The following is a 7602-nucleotide window of genomic DNA, read 5'->3' as shown; positions in this document are numbered from 1 at the left end:
TTGAGGAAACTAAGACTTTGTGATGTTAAGAAATTTGCCCATGACCTAAACCAGCCGTGGGCAAACTACGGCCCGTGGGCCGGATCCGGCCTGTTTGAAATGAATAAAACTAAAAAAAAAAAAAAAAAAAAAAAAAAAAAAAAAAAAAAAAGACCGTACCCTTTTATGTAATGATGTTTACTTTGAATTTATATTAGTTCACACAAACACTCCATCCATGCTTTTGTTCCAGCCCTCCGGTCCAGTTTAAGAACCCATTGTGGCCCTCGAGTCAAAAAGTTTGCCCACCCCTGACCCAAACACTCAGTGAGGAGCTCCAGGTTAACCCATGATCTGCACCATACAGCGCTTCATCACCCCCTTATCACTTACCCTCTCTGGGCTCAGTTTCTTCGAATAAAAAAGGGGTGAATCTGATGAACTTTTTTCAACTTCCAAGTTCATTGAATTTGCAAAATCCCTGCCTATATAAGAATGCCAGCACATTGTTTAGCATTATAGTGGGAAATCTGAACCTTATAATTTAGGCAATAAAGCAAATGAAACTCCACCATGAAAATCACAATCAGACATAGTCCAAGAAGTTGTCTGCTGGATGCAAGAGCTCTAAGGCAGCTGGGGCCTTTAGTTCCATTTTAAAAGGGCATTATTCAAACTTTCCTGCCCCCACTCATTGTTCTCTCCACGTCTCTATTTATGGTGTATCTCAGTTTTGTTCAGTTGCTTAACAGCCTGAGCCATATCTAAATTCTAGATGATATCTGACATGCCCCACACTCTATGAGTTGAAAGGTAATTATTTAACATTTTAGACTCCTTAGGGATGTCTTTGGCAGCAGTCATTGGCTTACAGTTGACATCTTTAGCTTGTAGCCCTTTCTTGAGTTCAGTTTGGCTAAGAATCTCATATATCATGCCCTCTGCTATGCCAACCATTGTGAAGCAAAGGATACTTAACATTCTTCCTCTGTTTCTAGTTTCTTAGTAAGAAACAAAAAATAAACAAACAAAAAAATCAAACGAACAAACAAAACAACAACAACAGCAATACAAAAAACCCCCATCTTACTTTATTTATTCAGATATTCATGAAGTACCTACTATGTGCATGGCACTAGAGTACATCTGAAGGCCAACTGTGACCATTTGCTGAATTTCCCGGTTAAATATAGGACTTGAGGAATAACATTTGAAGACAGTGTCCCTTTGACTGTAAACCAGGTTATTGAATGTTACTTTTAGTCTTTTAAAAGACGTTCCCACACTAGAAAAGTAGAGCGTTAGTTTCTGAAAAGTTTCAGAGGCCAGGATGGACATAGTGCTGGGCACACGATAGGACCGGTTGTAAAGCATGGCCTTGACGTGTATGAGAAGCTGCCCATTGAGCCCATTGTTGACAATGTGGTTCCAGCAGTGTGATCGTTAGGGCTTTGTTTCCATGAGGAGGAAACATAAACCAGTCTATGGGGCACCCCTCGTTTCCTAATTGCGATGGGCTAGCAGGCTAGAACCATTGCATGTCCCTCTCTTTTTCAGGAGATATCAGTGAGTTACTCTTTGAGGAAGGACAAAACAATATCCTTTTGTATTATAATCACACGCGTCCATTTTTAGTATTCCAAGAAAGATCCGTTGAGCGATGTCAATTCATACAGAACTTGAAAGTGTTATGCTTAATTAGAAGATGGGGGTTGCTTAGAGAAACAGGAGATGGATATGAGTCATGTTCTGGCCTCTATTCAAGTAAGGGTGGGGGATTAATTACCAGTAAGTTGGGGAGAAGCAAGACTGAGATGTTCACTGTACTGCTTTGTGAACTTGGCTAATTCAGTGTAAGACTCAGAAGCCAAATAGCCCGTAAATCAGAACATGGCCGTTATCAGTCAGAGCTGCTACTTAAAATAAGAAGGGATGTTTACTACCATGATATTGGAGTACTCAGTCAAGAAAATGAGGTTCTTATAGGTTTAGGAGTGAGAAGGAATTCATTTTCAATTCCTCTAACCACTTTTTTCCCCTCTTTTCTACTTACTGTAATCACAAAGTTTCCTTGGGGGAGTGAGGAATGTTCTGCTATCTCAATTTGATGCTAATCTGACTGAGTGCTTAAATTCAAATTTTTTGAGACTTGGACTTGGTAGGTTTTGTTACATTGCCAGATCAAGGGACAGATCTACTAAAATGATTTGAACAATAGAAGTGGAGTACTTATGAGAATCAGGAAGAAAAGAATGAGAAAAGAGTAGACACAGTCATTCATCTGGTACCTCCGTTTGTTTAGAGAAAAACATGATTCTGCCTGTAGTTTAAGAAGTCTAACCATGCGTTGCATATGGACACAGGTCATCACAAGGAATGACTCCTTTTTTGGTCCCAGATGCATTTTCTCTCTCTTGGATATACTCAGGTACCGAGACATGAGTCTTGCACACACCAGCTCTATTTCAAGTCCGGGTTCTTCCACTTAGTCAGCGATGTGTAGTGTTGATGTCTACTGTGTGCCCCCTGAAAGGACACAGTCCTTACTTCCCAGAAACTCCTAATTCAGGAGCAGAAACAGACCTCTACACAGGAAGTATGATGAACTCTGGTAGGCACATAGTGGGAGTACATACCGAGGAGAAAGGTCAAGGACACTTATCTAACTGCCTAGGAGGTTCAGTCCAGGAAAGCTTCCTGAAGGAGGTGGCACTCAGTCTTGTAGCCCAACAGGAAGAGGGATCCTCTGCCTGAAGCACAGCAGAGCCAAACCATGAACAGAACTGTACTGGAGGAATTAGGGTTGCTTTATTGCAGGCACCGCGCAAGGAGAATGGAAGAAAGCCCAGAGTCCTCCATGGCTTACAATGGGGGTGAGGGTCGGTTAAAGGGGTTAGGGGAGCAAGTATGTGGAGGTGCTGCTGGGGCAAGTTTTAACGGGAGAGCTTTGGAACCTGGCCATTTATGGTAAGGGACTCCTGCACCAGACCTTCCTGGACCACAGACACTGGGCTTCTGGAAGGTTCCATTTGCCAGTTCTGGTTATGTCCCCATGCTTTGGTTCCCATGGTGGTGGGGGGGAGGGAGAAGATTTGGTTCCAGTGCAGCTGGAGGTCAAGGTTCTCTCCTGTACACATGCGTCTGATGTGTTGGGTGTGTTGTCTCTGAAAGGTAACTCAGGATCTGGTGAAAAAACACGGGAGGGCCATTTTGAACGGGTTCTGCAGATGCAGTCTGAGTTTCTAAAAACAGATGTATGTGGCATTTCTTTGGAAGAAAAAATCAAAACTCCATCCACTGCACATGGAAGATGTGGCCTTGATAACATGGGTGGCGGTATTGTCTTTCATTTGGCAAAGGTGCTGGCTTTGGGAGCAAGTTTCCTTTAAACAATGAGCCCTTCTGGAAGCCAAATTCTTTTCCAACTGCATTCCAGACCCCCAAAAGGATATCCTTTTTTGTATAAATTGATGAGGATCCTAACCTGTTAATATTAGGAGAAAGGCTAATTGCAAGTCTACTTAACTTTCACATCGCTTTCAAAGAGGAAAACACAGACCCACATTTCCTGTCACAGCAGTGTGGCACTTCTGTAGCCCCTGTGTGGGACCTTCATACCCAAGGTACATTGGGTACATCATTTTTGACCTATGAAACTAATATGAAGGCAAGAGGGTAAAGGCAAATTGCAAACACAATGCCTGTGTTGGTGGCAGTGTATTTTGGCTTCTGTCATGGAAGGCAGTGTGCCAATATGTATTCAAATATAGAATGTACAGATTCTTTGTCCCAGCGACACCGATGTTAGTCATTTAATGAGAATAGACAATGTTTTAGGAACTTTTCTAATGACAAAGAATTGAGTACAAATTAATTTTACAGTAAGAGGCTCATTAGGAAAAGAATAATATATACACATAACACTTGGCAACCATACTTGGGATGTAGAACTATATTTATCATGTTGTGGACATATAAAAATGTCCACAGCATTATGTCAAACATTATATCAAGCATTGATTTAAAAAAATGTCAGATTGCAAAACAACATGCAGAGAATAAAACTGTGAAGGTAAAGTTATGGTCAGATGTTATATGTTATATCTATGATATATGTTATATCTATATTTGTATAGGTGAATTAAACAATACCCAGTAGAATGCTGAAAAGGATTAGTACAATTATCTCTAGAAGGTGGGATTTCAGGTGGTTTTGGCATTCATTTTAGAATTTCCTGTAATTTTTCAATACGTGTATATTATTTGGGCAAAAATAATTATTTTCAAAAGAAAAAAAAATTAAGTATAGTTTACTGGGTTATTTACCAGAAGGCATAGTCTTTCCTTGCAGAGCATATAAGCCAACGGGAAAACCGCTGAACTGATGTCCTAGCTATCATCTGGACACACAGCCACGCAGGGTGGAGTTCATGCAACTGGAGGCTGCCTCCATGAAGGCCTGCTCTCTGGAATTTTCTGCTCTTCTCCTGCCTTGGCCTGACCCCCTCCTACCCCCCAATTCCCCGGTTTCTCTTCATTCTGGGCATCACTCAACCTGCCCCTGGAGAGACCTGGGTGAGGGCAGTGGCCCAGGAGGGTGGAGGGCTCTAGAAGCTGTAGGTCTCTTGTATTATGAAGAATGGAGTTCTCTCCAGAATCACACAGAAAACGAACTCAAAGTGCTTTGTTGAGCCCTGGCTGGGTAGCTCTGCTGGTTTGAGCATCGTCCTGATGCACCAAGATTGCAGGTTCGATTGCGGGTCATGGCACATACAAGAAGCAACCAATGAATGAATAAGTAAGAGGAACATCAAATTGATGTTTTTCTCTCTCTCTCTTAAATCAATCAATCAATAAGATTTTTTTAAAAAAGTGCTTTGTTGAATGTGAGGCAACCACATAAACCAAGTTGTTAACTTTTTTTTTTATCCTCTGCACAATCTTGCCCATTTTTATCCCTAAAATCCAGGATGGGGAGGACAGAGAAGGTGGCCGAAGACCCAGAGTCAGGCCTCAGCTTGGCCAGTTAATAGCCTTACGAGTCTTTCTCCTCATCTGTAAAAAGGGGGCTTAAGTGAGTTAAAGGTGTGTGCAAGTTTTTTAAACTTACAGTCCTATGTTCAACAAGTATCTGGGATCTAAGGATAGAGGGTGAAGAAGTAGACGAATTCCTTGCCCTGGCGGGGCTTAAATTCCAATAGGTGGGAGTGGGGAGACAATAACCACGGGCTGAGTGTCAGAGGGGGAAACAGGGCGCTGCTGTGTATATGGAGGCGTGGCAAAAGCTTCCCTGATGAGTGACATTAAACAGGTAGTGAGTAAAGGGAAGCAGTTTTCACTTAGAAACGGATCACAGAAACCTCTTCTTCCAAGTACGTCTTTACCCACATCTGCAAACTACTGAGATTCTCTGATCTGAAAATCAAATGTCATTTACATCAGATCCACCTCTTATGTTTTTCGTTCTTATGAGACTCATTCATTCATCCAGTCACTAATTTAAAAAAATATTTTTTTTGTTGATTTCTGAGAGGAAAGGAGGAGAGAGAGAGAGATAAAAGCATCAATGATGAGAGAGAACCATTGATTGGCTGCCTCCTACACACCTCCCACTGGGGATCGTGCCCACAACTTAGGCATGTACCCTGACCAGGAATCGAACTGTGACCTCCTGGTTCATAGGTCAACACTCAATCACTGAGCCACGCTGGCCTGGCAGTGATTAATTAAAAAAAAAAAAAAAAGCATTTTTTTTATGCTCCATTGTCTGAAATTCCGGAGATAGAAACATGAACAGGGCATGGTGTCTATTTTCAAATAGCTCGGAGTTTAGTGGGAGAAGCCAATAGAAGCAGATGTTTAAAAACAGTATGCTAGGCACAATGACTGAAGCACACGCAGGGAACACGGAAGAGGGGCGGCCAGCCTGGCAGGGTGAGGGATGCTTCAGGAAGAATTCCTGGCTGAGAAAACTCTGAGATCAGCTTAAAAACTTGAAGAGAAGGGACTAGTGAGCCCCGAGGGGCAGCAGGGACCCATGAGAAGGGCAGGCACGTGACAAATACCATGGGATGCTTAAAGAGCCACCGAGAGTTCCCACTGGGAGCTGCAGGCATGGGGTGTGCACTCGTGCAGTGAGGGATGGGCCAAGGTGGTGAGGGGCGGGCCAAGGCAGGAGACAGGCCCTGGAGGCGACAGCAGGCCAGTCCAGAGCTTTCTGGAGACAAAGCCACTTCAGATACATCTGTTCCACTGCTCCCGCCTTGCTGGTCCCAGGCAAGAAAACTCAACTCAGCTCTTCACGCCTGTTCCCCAGTGTTCTAGTCATTTCTCCTCTGAGACAGGCCCGGGGACGCTCCTGGGCCGGGGGGAGTCCGTCTGAAATCGCGCAGTTGTTTTGTGTTTAGGTAATGGACGTTTCTAATGCCAAGACGAAAATGTTGGTCCAGCTCATGTTCAAATAGCTGTCAGGTGGGAGGGAATTCTCTTTGGCTAACGAGTCCAAAAAAAAAAAAAAAAAAAAATCGCCCCAAACACTCCTTTTGCTTTTTGGAGAAAGAAAAGGGTTGACGTCTCCGGCAGCTGTTCTGTGTCACAATCTACAAGTGGGAAGAGGGCGGGTTCTTCTCTTCTCCCTCCAAAGAAATAATGAAGCCGTAATCCATTTCTGTCCCAGAGTTATTTCCTGACATGAGAGCCCTGGCAACTCCCACTTTTCAGCTTCCTCCCTGGGCATGGGGCTTTCCCCCCCAGGGAAGTGTCCTTCACAGAGCAGGGCCTGAAGAATACAGCCAGCCCCGAGTGCACCAGATGTGGGCTGCAGCCTTCCTGCCTCTCTGTCAGCGGGAAAGAGAAAACAGATAGCCAGGGAGCCTTTGTCCAGGCTGCACGGAGTGCGGCTGTGAGGAGGAGGGAGGCTGCTGGCTGGCAGGCTGACGTGCTAGGTGCCTTGGAGCTGGGCTACAGGACCAGGCTGCCACTTCCCAAAGTCCTTCCTCTTCCCGCTCCGTAAGTAAAGCAGGAATTCAGCAGGGCGAAGGGCCTTTACTGCTTGTGGAAGTCCAGGGGGTGATGCCTAGGGCGGTCTGCTCACACCTCGCCCTGTGTCATGCTCCACGGTTGATTTCCTCTTCCCCACACCAGCGGAAGGAACCGGCCGCTCTTTCTCCCCGTATTGTTAGTAAGCCACGCATCACATTATATTGTAGAGATATACAGGCCTGTCTGCTCTAGTGCCTGAGGATGGAGACTGCCCTTCTCGCTTTTATCCTGAGACTGATGGAATGTAGGCTCTGTGAGGCAGGGATCTTTGTCTACCTGTGTCTCCAGGGCCCAGAACAGTGCCTGGCACATTGCAGGCACATAGTAGGTATTTACTGAACGAATTCAAAAGTTCCGCACCAGGGGAGCCAGCAGCATGCTTGCTGAATGTGTGATGGACACCTGTGATGACTAGGGGGATCTGTGGGTTCTGTGGGTGGAAATCGGTAGGGAGGGGCCGGAATGGCTTGCAGGAATCAGAATGCCTTGATCCTTGCACGTTTCCCAAAGGTATAGGTTGCCCTGCAGAGTTTTGGAGGGGTGATCAACTTTCCCCTAGGGAATCTGGTCTTGGATAAGTCA

Source organism: Myotis nattereri, assembly GCF_964212035.1.
Source record: "Myotis nattereri genome assembly, chromosome: 19".
Lineage (NCBI taxonomy): Eukaryota > Metazoa > Chordata > Mammalia > Chiroptera > Vespertilionidae > Myotis > Myotis nattereri.
The sequence above is the reverse complement of the archived record's forward strand: the minus strand, read 5'-3'. Positions refer to the sequence as shown.